This window comes from Ambystoma mexicanum, chromosome 2p, assembly GCF_040938575.1.
Source record: "Ambystoma mexicanum isolate Mex_15411 chromosome 2p, UKY_AmexF1_1, whole genome shotgun sequence".
Classification (NCBI taxonomy): Eukaryota; Metazoa; Chordata; class Amphibia; order Caudata; family Ambystomatidae; genus Ambystoma; species Ambystoma mexicanum.
Genome location: NC_090923.1, coordinates 589,682,107 through 589,708,302, shown reverse-complemented (window position 1 = coordinate 589,708,302; position 26,196 = coordinate 589,682,107). Strand labels below are relative to the sequence as shown.

At 48.1% G+C, this 26,196-nt stretch overlaps 1 protein-coding gene across 5 annotated transcripts in view; it reads right to left on the bottom strand.

Moving 5' to 3' along the window:
- The window catches only part of FANCD2 (FA complementation group D2), a 2,923,540-nt gene that overhangs the window by 1,798,253 nt on the left and 1,099,091 nt on the right, over positions 1-26,196 (bottom strand). The window lies entirely within an intron of this gene.

Here is a 26,196-nt window from a genome sequence, read left to right as displayed (position 1 = left end):
TTTTAGGCAAATGTTATTAAAGCAACAATGAAACATTAGAAGAGAACATTCTGCGAGTTGTTTAATCACTTAACCAAGTATTGTGTGGTGCTGAGATATGCCCTGCAGGAATAAACTTACCTGGAGATAACAAAAGCCAGGAATGGTCTAGCTAGTTGGAAGCAAGCAAGATGGGGAAAAAGGTTTCTATATAGGCAAAAGATAAAATACTGAGTTACATGTGGTATCAATCTCAAGTTGTATTTTTTCATCCATAAAATAAGATTTGTAGTGATTTGGCAAAGCTAGAAGGTTAAATAGTTGTGTTCGAAAAGATTGGCCTGAAGATCAAAAACAATAACCTATGTCTTCAATTCAGTGCAGGGTGAACCTGTTGTTTTCCATCCAGTGACTGATAGGAATTAGGGCAAACTATGTTCCCCAGCAGCTAAGGTCCGAGATCAAGTTACTAGCGACTTGGAATCATTATCATTACTGAATAGCGTAAAGCCAAAATGTGACAATTATGATGAACAGAAGTCGGAGATGAACAATGAAAATAAAAAAGCAGGCAATGAATATAAAAAAAATATTTTCAATGTGATCCAGGCATGGGGAAAACAGGATAAGAAATGCTAGCATCTCAGACTTGCCTTTCTAGGTTTTGGCTATTAAGTGACACTAGCCACCTTTAAAGCCTGAACTGTTTATATGGGAATAGCAGAAATATGCAGTGTCCTCTGACAGACTGGCCTGCCGCCTGCTCCAAAGGCAACACAGAGTCTCCATCCACTCGAAGGGGGCCCATGTCCAAGTCTGCATCTCTGGAGCCACTAAAAGCACTGGCAAACTGTTTAGAATCTACAATGAACTCACCAATCCTACTGCATTCTCCACTTCTCTGCCATCCCCGACCATCTGTACTTCATTGGCCTCCCACTTGTTAACCAAAACTCAGGACATCCTGACCTCTCTCCTCTACTCCCCTTCCCTCCCACCGCCCCCCCCCCCCCAACCTTGCATGCCTCCCTGGCCACCCTCTCCACTTCCCTAATACACTCCTCTTCTCACCCATAGCACTGGATGAGGTTTCTAGACAAGTCCTCTCTATGAAAGTCTCCTCCAAACAGGTGGTCCCCTGCTCCTCCAGAACTATCAATGACAACATTGCCAGCCTTGGCCAATTTTCGGTAATCACTTCTTTGTGCATCCTCTCTCCAAAAAGGTGTCTGCTGCACCTCCTGCCCCGCTAACTACTGCCCTAACTCCATTACACTCTTACTGGGCAAACTGCTGGAGAAGCTGGTCATCTCCCAAATGATACAGCACACTGAATCTATTGGTTGTCTCCACGACCACCAGTCTGGCTTCAGAGCAGCCAGAGGCACGGAAACTGCTCTACTGAACACCCGTGATGACTTGCTCTCAAATCTCGATTCCAACTCGCCATCCATTCTTATCCTCCTGCATCTTTCCTCTGCCTTCGACACGGTTAATTATGCCACCCTGACAACTTGGATCTGTGACACCCTTGGCATCACACGCCTGACAATGGACTAGTTGACCTCATTCCTCTGCAACCAACCTTCCCAGGTTCAGCTGGGCTCTTTTCTCTCCCCTATCACTCTGCCCACCTGCAACGTCCCTTAAGGGTCTATCCTCTTGCCGTGGCTCTTCAACATCTACCTTGCCCCTCTGGCCCACCTTCTCTGCTCACTTCTGTTAGGGAGAATTCTCATTATATGGCTAATTTCCCTCACCTTTGGTCCTCTAGCTCCAAATCTCTGCAGATCAGACGTTTCTCTAAGCAGAGAGTGGGTGTAGATCTCTCTCCTTCGCAGGAGACTCCCTCTGGATTGGTCACCCTGCCCCACTCAGGCTTGAGCCGGATACCTTAAGTTCCAGAAGCTCCTCAAGACCCCCCTTTTCTCTTCTTCCTTCCCTGTCCCCCTCCCCTAACTCCCCTGTCTGCCGCAGTGGCTGGCTGTCTGGTTCCCTCTACAGGGCACCAGGCCCCCAACCACCACCCAGTCCACTCCCGCCTCACACTTCGCATGGGAACCCTCACCCCCTGCACCCCTTGCAATCCCTGGCAATTGATATCCTGGCCTCCCCTTAGCACTCACTTAGCCCCTGTCACCCTCTTCTCCCCTCCTCCACCCCACCTATCACTTGCACTCTTGCCTCTTTACCCTGCACTTCCCCTCCCACCCTAACACTTCACGCTGAACTGCACTCCCCTCGCACTTCTTGTTACTGTACTTGCACGATCAAAAGTCACAAGGCCTAGTAGGACTGTTATTGTTATATTTCTCCCTTGTCCCACCCCCCCTTTTTGTCTTGTGGCTAACTTGAAACACCATTTGTAGTATAGGTGCCTTACAAATGTCCAATAAATAAAATAAAACTGAAAAGTGGCGGTTCTCATCGGCACTGAACGCCTGCACTTCTTATTTTTGGCAATATGAGTACCTGCCAGTGCTTTAATTGGGGTGAGAAATCGAGGGCCGGGGGAGGGGAGGGTTGCTATAACGAGGGAGTGTGGCCTAAATGATGAGCGTGGCCTGGAGTGTTCCCAGCATGGGACAATAAATAAGTTGTCGGACAGTGTCACATTGCACTGTGAGGTTTCATTTGTGCTCCATTTCTTTTGTTTCATTCAATAGACTGCTTGACACAGCTTTGTGTCAATCAGTCCATTGAATGAAACAAAAGGAATTGAGCACAAATGAAATAGCACAGTGCAATGCGACACCGGCTTCTCAGCACCAGGTTTCGGGTTTGGGGATGCCAGGCACTCAGTCTGCCAGAATTACCGGCAGATTATAAGTGCCAGTAAGGGTAGTAAATACCCATTAGGACTGTATGGGGGATTTGCCGGTATTACCGTGCCATTAATACCGGCAGTAGTTTGCCGGTAGGGTATCGGATTTACCTCCAGCTCCGAGCTGCAGGTAAATTTTCCATCCCTACCTGCCAAATTGTTGTTGCCCGGTCTGTTAAAAGTGCTGGTAAACATTATTACTGTCACTTTTACCAAGCAGCAGCCAACTTGTAATGAGCCCACTAGTATACTGAATGAAAAACAAAATCCAACATCTACAGAATAACAGTGCAAGGTGACACGGACTACTCACTGGCAGTGAGCAGGTTCGAATCCCTGCACGGAAAGACAAAAAAAGTGATTGTCGGGGGTAGTGTGAGTCCCAGCAGAGCGCAAGCTCAACTGAGGTTTTGGAAGCCTGCCAGGGCTCAGTCTCAGCCCACTTAAAGCTCTGGTGCCTGCACTTCTCAAAGCTTGAACAGTAACGGTACATAACTAAGGGGGAGGTGAAAATGAAAGCATTTAATTTAACTAGGACTGCAAGACTTATCATTGGCCTCAAGCCCAGGGACTGCATATCTCCAGCTCTAAAATCTCTCCACTGGCTCCCGGTGTCTGAGAGGATCAAATTTAAGACCCTCTGCATCATTTACAAGGCTTTCCGGGGCCTGGGACGCCGCTATATCCAATTGGTCATTGCCCCGTCACCCAAGGTTAGCGACGAAGCCAGACACCGTTCCCCATTTGTCGGAACCCTATGTCGGCAGCGTCCAATGCCACTGTGATGGCGTGATCCAACGCTTTATCCCCTTCCTGGAAGAGAGTGATTGCCTCCATCTTCTTATCGTCGGGGAGGAACTCCAGAATCGGCCCCAGCTTGTACCATAATTCCCTGTCGTACCTGGCCAGGATCGCCAGTGCATTGGCCGCCTTGATAGTGGACTCTGTGGTGTAAATCACCTTCTTTCCCATGGCATCCATCCTTTTTCCCCTCGCTGTTCAGAAGGACTGAAGACGGCGAGGACGGGTTGGCCGATTGTTTCCTCATGGCCGCCGCTAACACCGAATCTGGCGATGGCTGCGACCTCAGGCACTTGGGTGCAGAGTCTGGCACCCTATTTCTTCTCCAGCATATCCCATTTGGAGCCATGGAATGGTTCTTTATGAGGGCCATGCCTTCCTCCAAATTATTGTCCAGAAAAGGTACTGCCATGATCGCCGTTCTCTTGGCCTCGCACCTTTGATACAAGAAGCCCTCCTTCTTGGTTTCCTCGGGCACCAGATGTAACAGCTCGGAGGCCTGGCGATCATGGAGTGGAACAATCCCACTTCATCCAGTCGGTACACCCTATGTGGAACATCCAAATGTGGCAATTCACAGTCTGCTGTGACAATGTCTTCGTCATCATACGTTGTCGTGGCCGTATCCTTTCCTGTACCCTTCTCTGGGTCTGCTGGGAGAGAATGGGCCCGACGTGGTGGAGGCGTTTGAAATGTGAGCATCGGATGAAGCTTCCTCTTCTTCGCTGGAGGATGATAGGGGATCTGGGGGACCACAGGTACCGGACCCAGAGGCATCCTCCTCTGGATCTCTGGCACCAAGGTGTGTAGAGTCGACAGAATATCCAAGGAAATGTCCCTCGGCTGAGAAGAAGAAAACTAGGCCCTGCGCCGTCGTCGTCCTCTTAACGTTCTCGTGGACCATATGTAAGGCCTCCTGATCTTCGACGCCCATGGACAAGACCTCCATGGTTTGGGTGACTGCCTATAAGGGCCGTTTCCGGGCTTCCTCGCCACCACCCCGTCCTTATTTCCCCCTGAAGGTATTGAACTGGGGCCTGGGCCAGTTTCTCCCCTTCTGACGTGACTGCAGACTTTGCCAAATTCACTGCGGCGGTGTCGCGCCTTGGGGGTAGGGACACTTTCCGAGCCAAGGGAGCTACCCTCGCAGGATCAGCGCTCGTAGCGGAGTCGCCGACTAGGTCTTAGCCTGTGACCGTTGAGCCTGCTTGCGCTGCTCGCCCATCTTCTCCTCTGTCCGCGGCTTCTCCGATTTCTCACATAGTTTAGACGGGGTAGATGACTTCCTCTTTTAAGAGGAGCTTGATGGTAGGCTGGCAATGGAGGAGGTAGGTGATGCTGATCGCGCCCTCTACACTTTGGGACCCGCTTCCGCAGCGAACCCGGTGGACTCGGACTTGCAGCTCTTGGCCTTATCTTGGGCCCACACGGATGAGGCACCCCCAAAGGACTTAGAAGACTGCTCCTTGGACCGGCTGGTCCTGGGTGAGGCATGACCCTGCTCTGAGCACGGGTCAGAGGCATTGGCGTTAAGCCATGCTGCCAGCCTTCTACGCCTGTCCTTTGTTGTATTCTTGGAGAAACTGAGGCATATCTTGCACTCTACCTCTGTGGTCCGGTTGCAGGCAGGCATTGCAGGTGCTTGTCCTGCACAAACACATTACGTAGCCTGCATTTGGTGCAGGGCTTGAAGACAGACCTTCCTTCCTCCTTCTCCTCCGTAAGGGGCCCAAAAGGCCTTATAGAATCTTCGATGATCTTTGCCCTTGAGCAGCGCAGAACTTCACCGACAACGGGTCCCTGCTGTCGTCAGATGAAGAAAAGAGCATGCAGCAGGCTTCTTTGAAACAAAAATAGAACTTTTTCCGTCGAAGACACGAAAAAAACATACAAATAACTCAACGACTCCCAAAAATGAAGCGTACAGTAAAAATCTGAAGATGGCTGCCAGAAGAGGAGCTTAGGGAGAGGACTGTCATTGGATGGGGGCAGTATGACCCAGAGGACATTGATTGGTTTAAAGGAGAAATAAAGTTTTTAAGTGAAAGTGAAACAGTTTTTTCTTTTACCGAGAACTCCCGGCCTGATGATGGGGAATATTCATGAGCATGTAAATCCATGCTGGAGAAATTAATTTAGTGGTGGGCCTCCTGGTGGAAAGAATTATACACAGGAAAACATTTACTAAGTCCTTCTCCATATATATCAGCATCTCAGCACCTAAGCATGAAGGTTGATGGTAGCGAGATTAGGATGGAGTACTCTCCCTCCCCCCCCCCCATGACTGGAAGAAAAGTCTACACTTGATTGGAGAAAAGCATGTGGCTAAATCTAAAAGGTCCTGTAACGTGCCCCAAACTGCCCAATTAACAGCAACCCGAATCAGGGTGAGCCCGAAACTCCTCAACCTCCCAAGAAACTGGGGATGACGGGAATAGGTGGGTATGCATATAGAAAATTGCAGTTCCAATCCACAATCAATGTGTCCCCCAGTACTCCCCTGGAGTGAGATTCCCTGGAACAGAACAATCCACACTTTGTTGATACTGGAGGCATAAGACGTCCACTTGAGAGGTCAACCAAAGAGTGAAGATCTTGTCCAAGAATTCCATGCAGAATTCTCATTCATAGAAAACCGAACACAGCCTGCCCAGGCCATTTGCGATCATGTTGTCCATCCCGGGAAGATAGGCTGATAACAAAGATACGTTGTTCTTCATGGTCCAGAACCACAGCTGCATCACCTCCCTGTACAAAGGAAGTGAACCTGTTTAAACAGTGCGCCAATACTGTGCTGGTCGTCAAGACAGAGCCGAGGAAAGGAATGCAACCAAGGCTAACCTGATTGCTCACAGCTCCATTAGGTTGATGTGAAAGTTTGTTCCTGCCAGGGACCAAAGTCCACTCACTGTGAGGTCACTCAGGTGAGCATCCCAAACCTGCTGGGAGGTGTCCGTGATTACTGTCATCTGAGGTCCAGATTGCCCAGAGAATTTCCCCTCAGCATGTTGTCTCATTGGGCCTATCACAGAAGGTCCTGCGACACTCTCTTCGAGACCTGAAGCCGATACATCTCGATGCCCAAGAACGGAGACCTATACTTGGAAAAGTGCCAGCTGGAAATTAACTTTGTTCAGCTGCTTTGCTCTAGAGCGGATCAACGTTCAGCAAAATATCAAGTTTCTGTATATTTCTGGGACTTGTGTTTCTTAAAAAAATCAATACTACAGTTATCAGAAGAAATTCTTGTGCCCGTCGATTTGCCAGGCATGCACACAGGAAGAAATATCGTTGCACAATGCTTTACATGGAAAAAGGCTCAGACTTGCGGGTGATGGACAGTGTGACAGTATTGGTTTTTCTGCTAAATACTGCACTTACCACTTCCAAGACATGGTAACCAGAAAAATGAGTTCAGTCGTCGTGCAAGTGTCTGAATGTACATCTCCGGTTGCAAAGGAAAAATACGGTTCATTAAATCCATTGAAATTCTGCAGTCCAGAGGAATGCAAATAGGCCTGATAGCCACTGACAGGCACATGGCAATAGCCAAGGTCATGCAAGAGCAGTATGATGTATAGCAGGTTGCAAAATCAATTTCTAAAAAATGTTACAGCAGCTGGGAAAAAAAGGCTACAGAAAATATTTTAAGTTGGTCACATTCTATCAGCAACCATCTTTGACGGAGCTCAAAAAAGTTAATCGATTGCTGAAATGAATCATCATGATAAGATTTTTTCATGGACAATCTTCTCTTTTCGTCAATTTGACAAAAATAAAAGTACTTGCTACTATTCCGATTCTATGTCAAGACTGGAGGCACCCATTATGCTTCTCTTTATTTAAACATCAAAGAGAAAGCTCAGCAGCAAGATTTTTGCACTCAGATTGATGGTATTGCATATACATGAACAAGGGTGCAGAAAATCCCATGAAAAAACGTTAAACAAGTAAAGGAAAAAACTCCAGTCTATAAAAAAGTCACTGAGGAGAAACAAACTCTTTTTTTTCTATTTATTTATTTGTAAGATATACACAAAGATAACCCAGCAAGTCAATTAATACAATCAAAACAAAACAGTTAATTACATGCAGAATACAATGTACAGATAACCATCAAAGAACTAGTATAAACTCAGAAAGTCATCCCAAATCTTTTCATGTAATCTTAACCTCCCTTGTCTCTTATAAATCACCCTCTCCATAGTTGCAAGACCAGACATTCCCTCAATCCAATCCTCCACAGTAGGTGTAATCCATGTCTTCCAGCCCCTCAAAACCAGCTTCTTGCCCAAACTAGCACCACGGAGCAGAAACTTTTTCCGCGAAATAGAGATCCTCTAGCAACTCACCTCCTCCCAAAATCATCGTTCAAAATCATCCATTCCAAAAACAAACTCTGTTTCCCAGGGGGCTTACCCAAGTTCATAACAGGTCCTCAGCCAGCGTCGAGGGATGTTACAATACGGCCGGAAGCTCCTCCACATACAGTACCTTTCCGTGTTTCATTTCACACTCTGCGTGATTATTGTTTTTCGGATGCCTGCACGCCTCCTCCCACACAATTCAGCATGTTGTGAGGAACGGGAGGACGCGCAGAAAGTGTCCATGGCGTGATAGCCCTCACAACCAGCAGAGGGAGCCGCACTCAATACTGGTCCTTTACTCTGTCATCCGACATTCGCGCTATGAATTTTCTTTGAATTCAAGGGATTCTACGAGCGCAGGAGACAACGTTATTACAGCTCCTGTACATTTTGTTAACGTATTTTGACTTGCATCATAAAAAATAAATAAAAAAAGGTACAGTGGGACTGAGAGAGAAGGCTGAGGTTAATTGCCCACAGTCCAAAAACAAAACAAAAGGCAGATATATTATCCCAAAACAATGGCAGCGTAATACTCCCCCTCAGGCTGATGAGGAATGGTCAGAGGAGGAGGGAGTATATGAGGTAGACAACATGGCCATGGCAAACAGCTTCAAAACAGTGCTGGGATCCTCGGTGGAGCCCACCACCAAGAAAGCTGTCTCAGGCATGATTATAGTTTAGTTTAGTTTATTATTTATAATGCACACCAGACCCTGGGGCATCAGGGCTCAAAAGATAATATGTTCAGCTTAGTTACAGGGTACAAGGTACATGGTATTCAGCGAGAATACAGGGAGATCAAAAGTGCAGCAATATATACAATGTGAGTTAGGTGATCTAGAACATGTGGCAAGATAACAGGGTGCCAGTGTGCGAGATAGTCATAGGGAGTGTATATACAAGAATTCTGGACATGATACAATATACAGTTATGTACAGTAGTGCATAGAGGAGGCACCAGGTTCTTACTGTGTATATTAACTAATCAGGTCGGATAGTAGTAGAGTGAACTCAGTGCATCCATGATGTAACACAAGGACATAGAAAGCGATTCAAGGAGCAGAGTGGTAGGCGCCAAAGGCGTCAGGGGAGAGGTGATGGTCTGCGTGGTTAGATATCATTTGCTCTAAGCCAGTTGGTTAGATTCTGTCTGAATTTAGAGAAGGGCTGGGGTTGTCTAATTCCAGGGGGTAGGGAGTTCCAAAATTTTGCAGCCTTAACTGGGAAGCTATGTCCTCCTATTGTAGAGAGTCTGAAACGCGGAAATTGAAGGCAGTTTGTGTTGGTTGTTCTTGTCGGTCTGGATGAAGTTTTTCTGCATAATCTGTCCGTGAGTTATGGTGGTGCATTATTATTGAGGCACTTATGAGTGAGGGATGCAATCTTAAATTGGATTTTGTCAAAGGTGGATAGCCATTTGTATTCTCTTCTTACGGAGGATATTTGCTCATTTCTGTTAATCTTAAGAGCTGCTCTCAGGGCATTGTTCTGGAGAACCTGTATTTTATGGATAGTATGTTTGTTCGCTCCAATGTAGAGTCCATTACAATAGTCCAATTTGGAGAGTATGAGGGATCTGGCGAGCGTAATGCAGCTGTCTGTAGAAAGGAATTGTTTACTAGCTCTGATGAGTTTGCATGTGTATGCAGTAGCAGAGGCTAGTGAGTTGACTTGTTTAGAGAAGTTCAAGGTGGTGTCTAGGTAGAAACCTAGAGTCTTCACTTCTTTGGATACTTTTATGATATTGCCATCGATGATGAAGTTAGCATAGTCAGGGCTAAGTTTAGATTTATCGGTTGGAGTGCCTAAGATAATGAGCTCAGTTTTGTCGTCGTTCAGGCATACCCATAGGAGGCCATCCATGCCTGAACGATACTGTAGATTTTATTCACTAGAGGCAGATCAACGGCGTAATCTCCTAAAAGCGGAAGGAGAATCTGGGTATCGTCTGCATAGTTTGTGTAGGCGATGCCCAGATGATCCATTTCGTCGAAGAAGGGCTTAGTTAATACATTGTACAGTGTGGGTGACACAGGATCCCTGTGGTACTCCGCAAGTTATAGGGATTGGGTCTGCTGTGGCCGACGGAGAGAAGACTCTCATGGTCCGGTTACTCAGAAAGGACTTGATCCAGGTTATAACCGCCTCAGAGAAATGGGCTGCGGAATCTAGGTGGCTACATAAGACTGTATGGTCAACCAAGTTGAATGCAGCCGAAAGGTCAAGAAGGAGGAGTAATGCTGCTTGACCATTGTCTCTACACTCGTCTATTTGGGCCTTAAGATCAATTAGAGCTGTCTCCGTCCCATGTTTCGGGCGGAACCCTGATTGACGGGATCCGAGTAGGCAGTTAGATTCTAGGAAGTTCTGTATTTGCATATAGGCCACTTTGTCTAAAATATTTTGAAGAAATGGCACAGTCGTGATAGGCCTGAAATTTGTGGGAATGGCCAGATCAAGGGTTTGCTTCTTTAATAATGGCAGAACCCAAGATTCTTTCAGATTATTTGGAACAGAGCCTGTGGTGAAAGAGGCGTTGATAAGTTTAGTTATAAAGGGCGATAATTCTCTGGCGGCATCCTTGATAAGTTGAGCTGGACATTGATCGCCTTCGCAGTTGGACGGACCTTTTCCGCCTCCATGGTCGAGACTTTAGAGAAGCAGAAGCAGAAGCGTGCTTCTTGTTTATGCTGTGGGGGTGGAACTATGTTCTGAGGGATATGAGGAGTTAGAGAGGCTTTCTTAAGGGCAATTTTAGTTTGTAAATTGGTAACTTTGTTTGTTAGGGCCTGTTGTATGCTGGAGCACCGCTTTTTGTCCTTGATGAAGTTTTCTTGTGGTACAATAGGAGTTTCCAATTCTTTCAGAATGCTGAACAATTCTTTGACACTAGATTTGGATTGAGAGATTCTGATATTATAAGTTTCCTGTTTGGCTAATAGTATGTCTTTCTTATATTGGGAGGAGGCTTTAGTCAAGTTGAGTTTGTTTTCAGCCGATGGATAGAGTCTACAGGCCGTTTCAAGCTTTCTTTTGAGTAGCCTAAGATTTTCTAGATGAGAGGTGAACCATGAGTTAAGATGTTTTTTTGGGTTTACTATTCCTTAATTTGAGCGGGGCGATGTGGTTGAGGGCTGAGTTCATAGCCTTGTTATAATGTTCGACTAGAGAGTTGGGATCCATGGTGTCTGGAACCAGGTTAAGTTTGGGTGTTATGAGGGGCATCAATTTTTTCTGCTGTCATGAGTTTTTTGTTTCTCGTGTGCAGAGGTGGGGCAAGCAAGGGCTGGGCAATGACCAGGTTAGTGGTCAGTGTAAATAGTAGCAAATGGTGGTCGGTCCAGATCTGAGGTACAATATCTGTGATGCTTACTTTACAGTTGTGTTCTGCTATCCAATCAAGGATTCGACCTTTGTTATGAGTGGGAAAGTTAACTTTCTGGGAGAATCCCAGCTCATTCAAGGTCAAAGCAATAGCAGTTGATTGGATGTCTTTAGTGTCATTATAACCCAAGTTAAAGTCACCTAGCACTAAAGTTTGGGAAGTACTTTTTAGGTTATTGGACAAGGTCGTAGAGATATCCTCCACGAAGTTTCAAGTGGGACCTGGTGGTCTGTAGATAAGATGTTTAGTGTTTGTGAATTAGTGGTGGCGATTTTGACTGAGACATTCACAAGACCTATGCCCATCCAACAGTGCTTGGATAGCATGGAAGCGCACCTGCAGTCAGCGCCACCGCAGGGGAAAAAGAGAACACAGAAGAGAAAACACACTGCTGATGGGGGAAGTACACCGGCTCACAAGAGTAAGGACTCTTTGACCCCCCCCCCAGAACAAGCCACGACTGCCATCAGAGACGCCTTCTCCAGGCTCAAGAAAGCCTTTTTGGCTAGGAAGGAGACCTCTTCCGTCACTAGACCCTCTCAACCCGAGGAAGACAATGCGGGTGCCTGACCTTCGAGCACGGAGGAGTACCAGCAGGGCACAATTGACGAGTACGATAATAAGGGGGAGGACCACAATGACGATCAGACACCCCCCCAATCTTCGGAGGAGGATGAACAAGATGTAGCGTGAAGGCCCTCGACCTCTGGAAATGCACCAGCCCCCATTCCCAGCCAGCCATCCGGCGAACATTCAGCTCTCCAGGGAGTGTTTGTGCCGGAGGATTCGAATCATCCCAAGTCATCGGACTGGGAGCTACAGAATATATCAAAGCCAGACTCCGTCGACCCCTAGAGAAGGAGGTCAGGAGCAAGCTCAAAGCTGAGTCCCCTGCCCGGAGATCCCAGGGAAAGTAGCTCTAACGCCGGAGCTAGATAACAAAATGATTACTTTCCTTGGCAAGAACACCAAGGACCCCAATAAGGGCATCAACCGTGCCTGTAGAACCTGCCAGTATAAAGTCCTGGATGTCACAGGGCCCCTTGCAAAGATAATGGACTTGGCTGAAAATGCCATTTACACAGGCAAACCGATCGACCCAACTGTCTTATCAGGATGGTCCCAAAGAGCACTCTGCTTGCTCGGCAATGCCAACTGCGCCATCTCAACGGAACGCAGGAAAAGTATTCTTTAAAAATTGACCCTAAACTGGGAGAACTGGCCAACACCGAATCTGGCACAGCAGCTCAAGGACTGCTGTTCGGAGACCCCTTTGTGAAGGAAATGTCCAAATTCGTGGGCACCTTCACCGACTTAGACAAGGCACAAGCGTCTATTAAAAGAGTATTCACCACCAAAAAGATTTCCCGGGCTGGACAAGGTATGGGTCGTACCTTCGACCGTTACTCCTTTGATAGAAGGTCCCAGCAATCAAGGGGCCAGCAACATTTTTGGCAAGACCGAACAGACACCTTCTTTCCATCCAGGGGACGAGGAAGGGGCCGTGGCTGGAGACGAGCGGCAAGATACACAGTTCAACAGCCAATTGGTCAGTAAAAGCATGGCAGCGCCAGCACCGCAAACACCCATAGGGGGGGGGCAAGGATAGCTCTCTTTGTGCAAGCCTGGGACTCCTTATCAGGAGATGCCTGGATCAGGGACACCACCCGGGGGTTGCGTCTAGAGTTCTTTGCCCAACCCTTTCAAGAGCATCGTCCAGCACAGATAGTAATGTCAGATGCAGAAGCGCTAGACAACGAGGTGCACAGTCTACACCAAAAACATGCCATATGCCTTTGTTTGGACCAGGCGTTTTTTCAGCACAATTTTTCTGGTCTACAGGAAGCAAAAGGTTCCACCTGTAATAAACCTGAGAGCTTTGAACGACTTCATAGTCTACCGCCATTTCAAGATGGAGGAAATACACATGCTTAGAGACATTTTAAGACCAGGCGACTGGCTCATTCGCTAAGACGTCAAGGACGCTTATCTGGCAGTGTCCATTCATTAGGCACATGTAAGCTACCTGAGGTTCACTTGGCGGAATCAGGATTGGGAGTGCACGAGCTTGCCCTTCGGGCTCTCTTCAACCCCTTGGGCATTTACCAAACTCCTAAGGCCAGTCGTGGCGCAACTCAGGGAGAAGGGTGTCACACTCATCATATACTTGGACGACATCATTCTCATGGCCCAATCCGAAACCCTGGTAGAGCAACAAGCCTGGCTTGCCATAGATCTGTTACACAGCCTAGGTTTCCTCGACAACTGGGAGAAATCTGTTCTCTCCTCCTCCAGGAACCTAGAATTTCTGGGGGTCATAGTGGATACGCAGAACTCAAAGCTCTGCCTGCCGGCTCCCAAGATACACTCCACACGTCAGGAGATTCGCAGGTTTTTACAAAGGAATGTCATCTCCCTGTGGGAGTTAGCAAGGGTAATAGGGCTATTGTGTCCTCCTCCATTCAAGCAATATTTCCCAGCACACTTCACTACCAAGAGTTGCAAAGGCTAAAAGGTCAGCTCTCAGGTACAACCTTTCATACTCACAATGTCTAACTCTCTTGCCTCAGGCAAGGAAAGAGCTTGTCTGGTGGTTTACGCATATGGAATCCTGAAACGGCAGAGCGATCTTCGGATCCACCCCAGACATAGTGATAGAGTCAGAGGCCAGCCATCTAGGTTGGGGAGCAATAAGTGGCTTGGTCGCCATGGGAAGAACTTGGTCTCCTCAAGAACTAGACATGCACATACACTGCCTGGAGCTCCTAGCAGGCTCTTTCGCCATGCAATCTTTTGCCAGAGGCAGAGTGAGTTGTAGTTTACTGAAAATGGACAATATTTCAGCAGTGAGCTACATCAACCATCTGGGTGCTACCAGATCAAGACCTCAAGCAGAACTAGCCAAGGATTTTTGGCATTTCTGCCTGGAACACCAGATCTCCGTCACAGCGGAATACCTTCCAGGGCTCAGGAACGAGGTTGTGGACTGGCATTCTCGCCACTCCTCCGACTAAAGCGACTGGAGGCTCAACAGAGAGATCTTCACACGCCTGCAACTGGTATGGGGACCCTTGTCAAGAGATCTGTTTGTCTCTTGCCTCAACACCCAACTCCCGGAGTTTTACAGCTGGAGACCAGATCCAGCGGCCTCAGCGACGGATGCATTTCTACAACAGTGGACCGGGGAAATCTCTTACGCCTTTCCACCCTTCACCATGATAGCGAGGACCCTGTCGAAGGCTCGTCAGGAACAAGCAGAGCTTCTCCTCATAGCTCCGGTCTTGATATCTGAGCCTTGGTATCCAGTTCTTCTGGAACTTTCCTCAGATTCTCCAATCCTTCTACCCCAATCTCCAGATCTGCAATCAGGTCCAACGGGTCAACACCACCCCCTTCTCCTGAGCGGATCATTGACCCTAGCAGCCTGGAGGATTTCAGGGCAAGATGGAGGGCCCCGAGCATGTCGCACAAGGCCATCAGCCTCATCGCGGAGAGCTGGGTCCCCGCTACCTCCAGGAGGTACTGTAACTCTTGGAGCGACTGGGCACGATGGGGTCTGGAACAATAGCTTCATCCAGTTTCAGCACCTGTAGAGGAGATTTTGAACTTCCTTAGCCTCATTAGTAGAGCAAGGTCTCACTTAAAGGATGGTCAACACTTACCGCTCCGCAATTTCAGCCGGCCACGATATCGTGGAGGGTTGCCCAGCAGAACACCACCTTGTATGCAGGCTACTTAATGGTATTCGCCTAACAGTACCGCCTCCGTCCCGCTATGAAAAACTCTGGGACATCAACAGGGTCCTCAACCTTTTCCTTTCCTGGCCTCGTAATGAGGAACTATCTCGCACAGCCTTTCCGCAAAGCTCACTACTCTACTATGCTTAGTCTCCTGCAGAAGAGTCTCGGATGTCAGAAATCTTGATCAAGCAGGCAGGACTTTCTCTCCAGATGGCACAGTCCTCTGCATATCCAGGAGAACCAAATGCAATTTGAGAGTAATATCATATCCAGCCTTTAGAGAACAGCCTAAGCTATGTCTAGTAGAGTGCTTAAAGGTCTACAAAGAGGTGACCGCGCCCCTCACAATCAATTCTACTGGGCAACTATTGATAGCGCTCCGCAAGCCGGTCCGATAGCACAGCGAGTAGAGTTCTCACTTTGACATCTGTGCAAAGTCTGCTGACGCAGGTTCAAATCCTGGCAGGGCCAAACTCAGCTTTTCATCCTTCCGAGGTCGATAAATGAGCACCACACACCGTGGGTAATAATAAGCAGCGCTCAGATGCCTGAGGGTTTGTAGCGCTACATAAGTAGTTTCTGCCCCCACATTGGCGTGCTGGGTGCGCTGGACTCTCGCAAAAGCAGGAATCGATACTAATCTCTTTGACGCTCGCTCAATAAGAGGCACCATGGCTTTCAAGGTCTCCCAGGTTGGAGTCCGTTTAGAGGACATCATAAGGCTGGCCGACTGGGCAGGCAAATCAATTTTCAAACAATTCTACCTGAAACAGGTAGAGCAACCCGCATCTGTAGAGGTAAGTAACCTTTAAACCAGCATAATGTGAGCTTCCGGTCTTGAGATAGAATAAAGATTTTCCAGAATAACTTTTAAGAAAATCTTGATTCTTCCCGCCCGACTAGAGAAATAAACGACGGAGAACGCGCAAGCGTACTGTTGTTGAATAGCGCTTACGAATGTGTGAATTGGTTCTATCACATGTAAAGTTACATGATAACGTGGCTAATTTCTCTCCCGCCCATACACACTGAACAGGGTTATTATATTCATCAAGTAACACTTGACTTTTACTCATCTTCCGATGGGGACTTCGGACAAGCCTGCTTGACCTGCTCTGACCAGCCTCACAACCTCATCCATGTCCATTCTTCCTTTTCCATGGTTCGCAGCTCCTATTTGGAGGGATTGTTTACAGCTTATTGGATGGTTTCTTGTCACATGTTCAGTGACCTGTAATGAACTTGGCTAAACCCCCTGGGAAACGGAGTGTGTTTCTCCCCAGTGACTTTGTTATAGACTGGAGTTTTTTTCCTTTACTTGTTTAACGTTTTTTCATGGGATTTTCTGCACCCTTGTTCCTGTATATGCAATACCATCAATCTGGGTGCATAAATCTTGCTGCTGAGCTTTCTCTTTGATGTTTAAATAAAGAAAGAGAAGCATAATGCTCGCCTCCCTGTCTTTAATAGAATCAAGACTTTCTTAAAGGTTATTCTGGAAAATCTTTATTATCATTTTATTTCTTTGAAATATAGGTTTTATTCCCTTTTTCTGAAAAGAACGAAAAGTCTTGTGTTCTATGTGGATGTGTGTGTTTATGTTCCTGGTTCTGCGTTAGATAACGTTATGACGTGGGTGATGACAGGGTAGGTATGGCTACGCTGCCCACCAACGTCACTAAAATAGGTGGAACATATATTTATGACAAGTGATGTCAGCTTGAGGGGCGGATGATATGATTTAGAGCCGCAAGGGCACTTGGAACTCAGGGCGATGGATCAATGGATAAGATTTCCACAAGATGGCGCTGCCGAGGCAGGCGTTTCGGCATTCGTAAAAGTGAGGAAAAGTAAGGTCAGATGCATAGGACATTTAGTTAAGATGGATCGATGTTTGATCGAAAATACATGCCAATCGATTGGGACAATTAAATATCTGAGTGACCTACCCCTTTAAGTAAAAACCTTGTTATACGACTAATGTACTCTTCAAAACCTCTCACTACCCAATCCCAGAGCTTTACAGACAAGTCTCAGGGGAAATCTGTTGTTTTCCAACCTACAAAAGTACTGCTAGAGAGCTCACTTTGAAGGATGGTCAATAAAGTGAGATATGAACGATTCCAGTATATTGGGATGTTCATCCTGTGGGATCTTACAAAAATGGTGAGGGCAAAGCTTGATGGCATGATGGAGGATCTGAATGGTCTGGTGGACAGATGGGAGAGGAAGTCACTCACTCGATGAGGCAGGGTGAACTTCTTCAAGACGATGGACACACAGTAGCTATATAAGTTATGAGCTCTGTCCATGCACATCATAGAGTGGAAGAATATTACCAAAAAACTGTCTGGGAGAGAGGAAGAAACTATTATGAGGATAGGAAGAAACCATTACCGGAAAGGAAAAATATGCACATTCCTGTAGAGAAAATGAGTTTCAATTTCCCCAATATGGGTTTGTATCACAGAGCCTGGAGAGCATACCAACATTGCATGCCCAAAGAAACAGGTAAGAGCAACCAAAATGGCTCATGTCACTATTGCTTGAGCTGAATGGAGAGCCCTTGTAAAAGTATTTGGAGAAAATCATTTTCTGTCATGTATTTACTCCTATCTTGCAAAATCTGAGAATAAAACAAAGCTATACAGGATCTACTAAAGAACACATTATTTACCACTCTGTAATGTTCTTTCTGATGGATGTTCCTCCCACAGATTCCTCATCCTTAATATCTATCTCCCAGCAGAGCTACTCTTCAGAAATCTTTCTGCCGCAGGGGGAGCCGCACCGGACATGACCCTGGGGCCAGTGTATATAGAGGCGCTGCACCCCATTACCTCAGTTCCACCTTTTTTCCCTAGCACTGTTACACTGGACGAGCTAGTTGTCAAGAGGGGCAGGTAGGGAGGGTGATGAAGAATATGTGGGAAGAACGTCCATCAGAAAGAACATTACTGAGAGTTAAGTAATTTGCTCTTCTACTGGACTCCTTCCTCCCATGCAGTCCTATCTTTGATATACTCCCAAAGCAGTATAACGATCTGGAGGAGGGAGGGTAGCAAGGAAACCACCTAAATCAGAAAACTATGAAGGACCGTCCTGCCAAATCTGGCGTCTTGACCAGATAGAGAATCCAAGCAGTAATCCTTAGCGAACCTGTGCATAGAAACCCACTTCACTGCCTGACAAATGTCCAGAACGGAGACTCCAATTTGCAGTGCAGAGATTGCAGCTAACCCTCTGGTAGAGAGTACCCTGAGTCCATCGGGGACATTCTTGCCAGCTAGATCATAGCATTCTGAGATTCAGAGAATGATCCATCTTGACAGAGTATGTTGTCACAGCTCTTCCAGCAGCAGGGCACCAGCGTAACTAACAAAAAGCTGGATATCTTTCCGGGCCCCTACCTCTTTGAGCATAGGAGGCAAAGGGGCAAAAACTCCTGCTCGCAGGGCTTGCCGGCAGCTGTTGCTGGAATGCTAGTCCCAGTGACATAGATGTAGCTTTGGAGGCTTGAAACATCTGTAGGGACTTGTCAGCCTTGGTGCCCAATAACTTCATGCCGATAAAAAGCAGGTCCAGAAGTTTCTCTTGAATGTCCAGGGCAAAGCGTAACATCCTGAGCCAAGAGAACCTGTATAAGACGTGCTGGTGGCCATTGTTCCCACCACAAAGTCTGCCATATCCAGATCTGTTGGGAGGCTTCCTTACCATCCCTGATCAGAGCTACGAACCAGTCCCCCTTCAGAGATGTGTTCTGATGCCTCTGCAACTGACAAGAATCCCAAGGAGAATTTGGCCAGAGCACAGGAGGCATGTACACACTGGAGATTCAGGCACAAATAGGCAACAATCTGCCTTCCACATGTGTCTAGCCTCTTCCTCTCCCTGTTAGAGGGCAAGGACGGAAAGGATGTGGTTTTAAGGCTCCCCATGGTGGCCTGGACCACCAAACGTTCTGGTGAAGCATGGACCCAAAGGAATATGGAGTCTGAAAGTGCCGGCCCTTCTACTGCCTGTTTGAAAGGCAATAGTGTCACCTTCTTTGGAGCTGCATCCAGGTTGTCGGTACTCTCATACTGAATGTTTGGTCCCAAAGGGGCAGACAACTCCTAGGTGTAGGACCACCTTCACCATCAGGTGCTCAAAAGTATCCTGTGGCTTGCCCAGAGTAGCAGCTGGAAACAGGCTGACCTCTGGCGAGGTGACCACGCCACTTGCCTCATGCAAGGCGGCCACAAAATCCACCAGGTCCCCCGTGCTCCATGAAACACCTCTGGGAAGTCCCTGACCTCCCTTGGATGGAAGGGTACAATTCCTGAGGTGATGAGTCCTTTTCCTCATCAAAAATTTCCTCCAAATGGTACATTTATGCTCTTCCGGGGAGCAGGGCAAATTCCCTCACAACTCTGGTGTCGTGGGCAACTGCCAGCAGTGCCGTGAGAGGGGGAGCAGAGTTCAGAGGACTGACATTCTAAGACAGAACGGCATGACCGTTGGTCGGGATCTTGTCGCATCTACTTATGGAGTCCCTGTCAGCTCCTCCGAGAAAAAGTGGTGGCACATCTTCTTTGACAATGAAATAGAGTGAAGCTTCAAAGAACCGCCTGGGGATTTTAACCTGGGGGACCAATCCTTGGTGCAGCAGTCTGTGCCAAGTGACCTCAAACGGGTCACCCTTCTCCCTTCTGGAGAAAGGGAAAAAGCTTTGCTTCAGGTTTCCAAAGCGCCTTCAGGTGCATCAATTAGCATAATGCAGTCCTGCATGTTGTTGCCTTCACCAAGACAGTAAAGACTGATGCAGTGCAGGCCTGAAATTGAAATTTGGAGCCTGCAGCCAGTGCAGGGCTTGGATTCTGAGACTTTGTTGGATACGGCATGATATGGACCAGCAAACATGAAAAGCAAATATATATATTTTTTTAACTCTTTTATTGGCATTTCGCAATACATTGCAAAAAATAGTAACAATCGTAAGCAGTGTAACACAAAGTTCAGCGAAGGCACTGGGGGGATGGGTATGTTGGAGCAAGCGGGTTCAAGCACCTGTCCTCCAGCGCGGGTTGTGTATTTTATTCACTGTGCCGCCCCATCTCGATGCGGACCCATTATCCTCCCCATTCACCGATATCCACTTGATGAGACTGTCTGTATGATGTATTCCACCAAAACCATAACATCCCATTCCCCCTACCCCCCACGCAAACTTTGAGTTGCAGTGTGGTAAGGCACTCAACCTGTCCATACGGAAAACGCTCCAGGTTCCTAGGTTTCCGTTCCAAAACTAGCAGCTGTCCAAGCCTACTACGTGAGGGAATTATGTGCACTGATTCTGTGTGTGTGTGTATATGAGTGCATACCTGAATGGCAGTCCCCTGGGTACAAGTTTGTTGCCTCCCTCATTAGGTGAACTGGTCCGCGAGAGCGCGGAATCTATCCACCCTGTCGGGATTGCATATTTGTCTTCTGGTCATGACAGGCAGTTCGAACCTGCAGGTTTTCGCTAGTAGCTCTGTGCGTTCGGAGTGAGGGGGTGGGATCTTAGCCTTCCAATGGATGGTGAGTAGCTTCCTAGCCGTGAAAAGCAGTGTCCCTATAAATCTACAGGTTAGAGGGACCTCATGCCATTCATCTGCCCCTGCCCCCAGTAGCATCGCCTCGGGTGTGAATACAACCATAGCCCGGCTGATGCCCTCAATTTGTCTGTGGAATCCCCTCCAGTATTGAGAGAGTTTGGAGCAATGCCATAGGAGGTGGCCCATCATTCCTAAGGATCTGCACTCCCTCCAGCATTTGTTTGAGTGTGCGATTCCCATTTGGTAGAGTGCTGAAGGGGTGTAGTATTAACGCTGTATGATTTTGAATTGGATCTCTCTGTTTTTAAGGTTGATGGAGATTTGGGGAATGGCTTCAAAGCATTCCAGAATAGTCGAGACTTCTATCTGATTGACTAGATCCTCGGCCCAGGATTGCGCTAATGTGAGGTTACGCCCATGGTTGTTGGGAATAGCCATCAGGTAGAAGGTGCTGAAAGACTTACAAGTGGTGGTCCATTTCCGCCTCAATGGGGCCAGGGTAGGTGGTAGCAGTGTTTGAGCGATGTGCTGCCATATAGTGTTGCTAATTGTGTGAAAAGTGAGCCAGTCACCCATACTCAGTCCCAACTTGGAGCGCAGGTCTTGGAACGATAGGAGTCGTCCCTCTTCACATATGTCCATTAGTCGTAGGTCGGCTCACTCAAGGTTTTTTTTTTGCAGTGAATTTTTTGTGTGGTCCCGTATGTAAGGATTGCCCTAATGCTAGACCATGGTGGGGCAAACCTGGTTTGGGACCCGAGTTTGTGCCATTGGATTATGGTGGGTCCGATGATTGGGTGTTTTTTTAGGCGTGGGCGTGGCCATGATTTTAATGGGGTTTAAAGTTTCCATCATCCCGAGCTCCATTGCCTTCCAGCTGGAGTCGTAAAATATGTCCAGCCAGCGTTTTACCCAGCAGACCTGTGCCGCTTGATGGTAGGCCCTCAGGGAGGGTGCAGCGAGGCACCCTTTTGGTTTGGCGGCTTGAAGGGCAGAGAGGTTAATTCTAGCCTTCTTCCCTCTTCAAATAAATTTAGCGATTGCTCTATCAAGCACTTTCAGGGAGTCAGGAGCTGGGCTCGCTGGGATCATCATAGCGATGTATATAAGCTTGGGGAATGAGTTAATTTTAAGAGAATTTAAACGACCGGCGAGGGAGAGGGCGAGGGCGTTTCATCGTTTTAGGTCTTGACATGTGCGTAATTTTACTGGGATAGTTTAGTTCGCTAATGTTGTCCAGAGAGGTGCTAATATTAATTCCGAGATACTTGATATGGTGCGTTTGCAAGGAGAAGGGAGCGATTGCACCTGGGTCCCAAGGGATATCCGGACATAATGGCATGATTTTGGACTTTCTCCAGTTGATTGCATAGCCGGCCATAGGGCCTATTTCCTGGAGGAGCGTCCGAATGTACGTGAGTGATGCGCGCCCATTACTGACATAGTAGCATGTCGTCGGCGTAGAGGGACACACAGTTCTCCTCCGCCCCTTGTGTGATGCCCGTCCAGTTCCTATCTGCGCAGAGTCTGGTCGCTATGGGTTGTATGGATAGGGTGTATAACAATGGCGATAGCGGGCATCCCTGGCGAGTGCCGGATTGTAGTTTGAACGGCAGGTAGGTGGTGCCGTTGGTGACCACTGCTGCGGTGAGGCCCACATATAACAATTTGATCAACTGGACCAGATGGGGAGGGACGCCATATCGAGGCAACACGGTGAAGATGAACTCCCATTGTACTTTATCAAAGGCCTTTTCGGCGTCTACAGTCAGTATTCGGTCCTCTGGGTCTCTGTCCCCCACTACAAGTAGCCTTTTAATATTATCGCTTGAGTGTATGTTGCAGATGAGCCCGGTCCGGTCTTTGTGTATGACGTACGGGAGGCTGTTTTCAATTTGTCTGGCTAGACATTTTGCCAGTATCTTGGCACAGCGTTTATGAGGGAGATGGGTCTGTAGGACCCACATAGCTCGGGATCCCGCCCCTCTTTATGGAAGACCACTATGTTTGCAGAGAGCATTGACTGCGGAAGGCGGCCAAGGTCAACGACTTCATTGAATACATCATCCAGTCGGGTTGCGGTATCTGCCCCCAGTTTTTTACAAAGGTCGATTGGAATCCCATCCGGCCCTGCCGCTTCACGAGCTGTTAGCGCAGCAATGGCGCTTACAATTTCTGCCGCTGTGATGCGTGCTTCGAGGGCTGGGATGTGATCAGGGAGGATTTTTGGGATCTATATGGAGTCCAGAAAGAGGTCGATGTTTGGGTTTGCGGGGGCCGCATATAGATCTTTATAGAACTCTGCGAATCGCACGTTAATTTCGGAGTCTAATAGTGGCACTCCCTCTTTATCCCGTATCGTAGTTATGGTTTGGGCAGCCTGGCGCTGCTTTAGGGCCAGGGCCATTGTCTTCAGGGGTTTATCGCTATTGGAGTAATATGATTGGGACCAGCTGGTGTAGGATTTTTGGGCTCTTACAGTGGTGACATGCTTGATTTTGCCACTGAGGTTTTTCAGCAGAGGTTTTAGCAGTTTGTCTCTGGTTAGTTTGTGGTACCTTTCAACTTTTTTCAGCTTGGCCGTTAACAGGGTGATATACCACCCACCCACCCACTCAGGCTTTGCGCTTGAACGCCCATCGCAAAATACAGTATCCCCTTATGTATGTCTTAAATGCATCCCAGCACATATGAGCTGTGTAGTCCTGTATAAGATTAGCTTGCCAGAACCGCTCGGAGTCGATTATTAGATATTCTATGAGGTCAGGGTAGTGAAGCATGCAGAGGTTGAGTCTCCAGGAGGGTGGCTTACACGGTGTGTTTGGGAGGGCGAGGCATAAGAGGACCGGGTACATGGTCTTAGAGGGTTGTTGGGAGGATTGTGCATTCCTCGGCTAGATGGAGTGTGTTTGCTGAGGTAAACCAGTAGTCAAGTCGGGAGTGAGTGTCGTGGGGATGGGAGTAGTATGTGTAATTATTACTTTGCTTGTGCTTTTCCCGCCATATATCTTTCAGGTGTAGGTCTTGCATTAGGGTAATGAGGGAGTTCTGCTTATTCAGGGTGGGGGGGGGGCGTGGTTGTGCCCAGCCGGTCTCGTATGTGATCTAGCGTTACATTTAGGTCTCCTCCAATTAGCATGAGTTAGCCCATTTACTGTGCGCAAGTTGTGAAAATCTCGGTGAAGAAGGTGTCTGAGGTTGGGGCATAAACTTTTAGGGGTGTGATGGGGTGGTGGTATAGGTGCCGTTGGACTAGAATGCATCTACCTTCCCCATCGGCCACTGTATTTTGGATTTGGAGTGGGACACATTTATGGATGAGAATGGATACCCCTCTTTTTCCCTGTTACGGCGCATGGTAAGATGCCCCGATCCAACCACGTTGCAATTTCTCAAATTCTGTAGCCCCCAGGTGAGTCACTTGGAAGAAGATTACGTCGCCCTGGAGATCCCTCATGCTGTTAAGTAGTCTCCTGCGCTTGATGGGGTGAATCAGGCCTTGGATGTTGAGTGGTATTAGGGTGATAAGCGAGGTCATTGTCTGTGCGTGTTTGTTCTAGTGTATGCGCCAGTAACTGATAATATCTGTGTTGCTGCATGTGCATTTAGGCAATCTGCGTGGCCAGGGCCTTCCCGTACGGGGATCGGTACATGCAACTCGGTAGGGCTCCAACATGAGCCTACATCATCTTCTGACCAAACAATTAAACTAACAAAGAAGGAACCTTGGGTAGGTCTAACTCGCCACCTAAAACCAACAAATGGCATGCTTGCCAGGGATCGAGGGTCGGGCCAGGGGTCCCTGCGCCCTACGCCGACTCAACCAGTTACGGGTGCTATTCGCCGCTAGTTGTGGCCCACGAGACTGCAGTGAGCCCCGTGGCATCAGAGACGGTCAGCGATGTGTGCGCATCAGGTGAGTTTTATCTGCATTGGGAGAGGCGTCAGAGGTGTCCAGTTCCTGGATCCAGAGCTGGTTATAAATTTCGGATTTTCTTCGAGAGTGAATGGGCTGAGATATCTCTCATTGCATTTATCAGCGCTTTGGGACCCAACCTTTCAGTCTGCAGCTATTTTTTGCCATTTCCCGCTTGCCTGGGGTCTGTCTGAGTTTGGGGGAGGGCAGTGGTCCGGCCTTTGGCTCTCTGATGTTGGATGAACAAAGTCTGTAGTGACAATGTTACGCTGCTGGAGGAAGCGCCACACTGTTTCCACGTCCTCAAAAGTGTGCCATTGGTTGTTGATTTGGAAACACCATGTTGCAGGAAATTTCAGGTAGTGGCAGTAGTCTTAGGACTTCAGAGCTTCGAAGAGCGGGCCGAAACTCTAGTGAGTAGTCATTGAATATCTTGATATTTGCTGATCCCACTTTTATTGGGCCGGCTTCTCTGTAGGCCTTCAGTATCGCCATCTTATCCTGGAAGTTGAGTAGACGCATAGTAATCGTTCTGGGGCGCTGATCAGGCACAGGTTTCGGGATTGGTGCCCTGTGTACCCTTTCGATCATGAGTTCACAGGTTCTCTATTTTGAGAGCGTCGCGGAGGAGGTCGAGTATGAAGGACTCCAGATCCGCCCCTTCTGCGTTTTCGGGAAGGCCGACTACCCGAAAATTATTCCATCGGGAGCGATTCTCCTGATCGAGTTTCCCCCCCCAGCCGTTGGACTTCTCCGATGAACCCTTCCAGGTCGCCACTTGCTGTTGTCAGGTTGTCTTCGATCGCAATGATCCATTGTTCGTTGTCAGTGGTACGCTCGGCTTGAGCGGCCAAGCGTGTTTGGACGTCCTGCAGTTCCCGCTTAATGTCCAGCACTGTATTATTAGTTTACTGGGTCCGCTGTCCGATGATCCACATTTCTGCCAGGATAGCTTGCCGCTGCGTCTGGACGTCCATCTCCCCTTTATTGCGATTAGATCTCCTCGGTTGGGCAGGAGTGGATGGCAGCGCTGGTTTCTCCGTTGTTGGTCCAAGTTCTTTTTGCATGCCCATTCACACCGTTATGCCTGCCGGTGGGTGACATATAGCGCCTGTAGCCTGAGTATTATGTGTTTCTCCCGCTCTCTGGCTGGTCTGCATTGGTATTTTGAGCCTGGGGAGCCCCAACAGCTTGGTGGGGGGTCCTCCCCTGCTCCAAGATGTGAGAGGGCACCTGTTGAGTGCCGGCACTCAGCTGCCGGGGACCGTCTGTTAGCCGCTCAAGCTGTTGGTGCAATGAGAGGTGTCCTATGGTTGTGGCTCGGTTGGTGTGGATAAACCTGGTTGCAGGGTGGTCCCGCTTCTTCTGGGCCCCTGGGGGGGGGGGGGGGAGAAGCCCTGCTCAAGGCGTCTGTGACAGGGCGGTCGGTCCACTGGGAACGGGACAAGGTCCACTGCTGGGCCCACTGGGGAGGCGAAGCGGCTTTCAATGGGGATGCATGCTCTGGATTCTGTTTGCTGTCTGTGGGCGGCTGGTCATTCGTGTAACTGATCTCCCTGCGCGGATTGCGACGGATGTAACGAGATACCCCTTCCGAAGGAG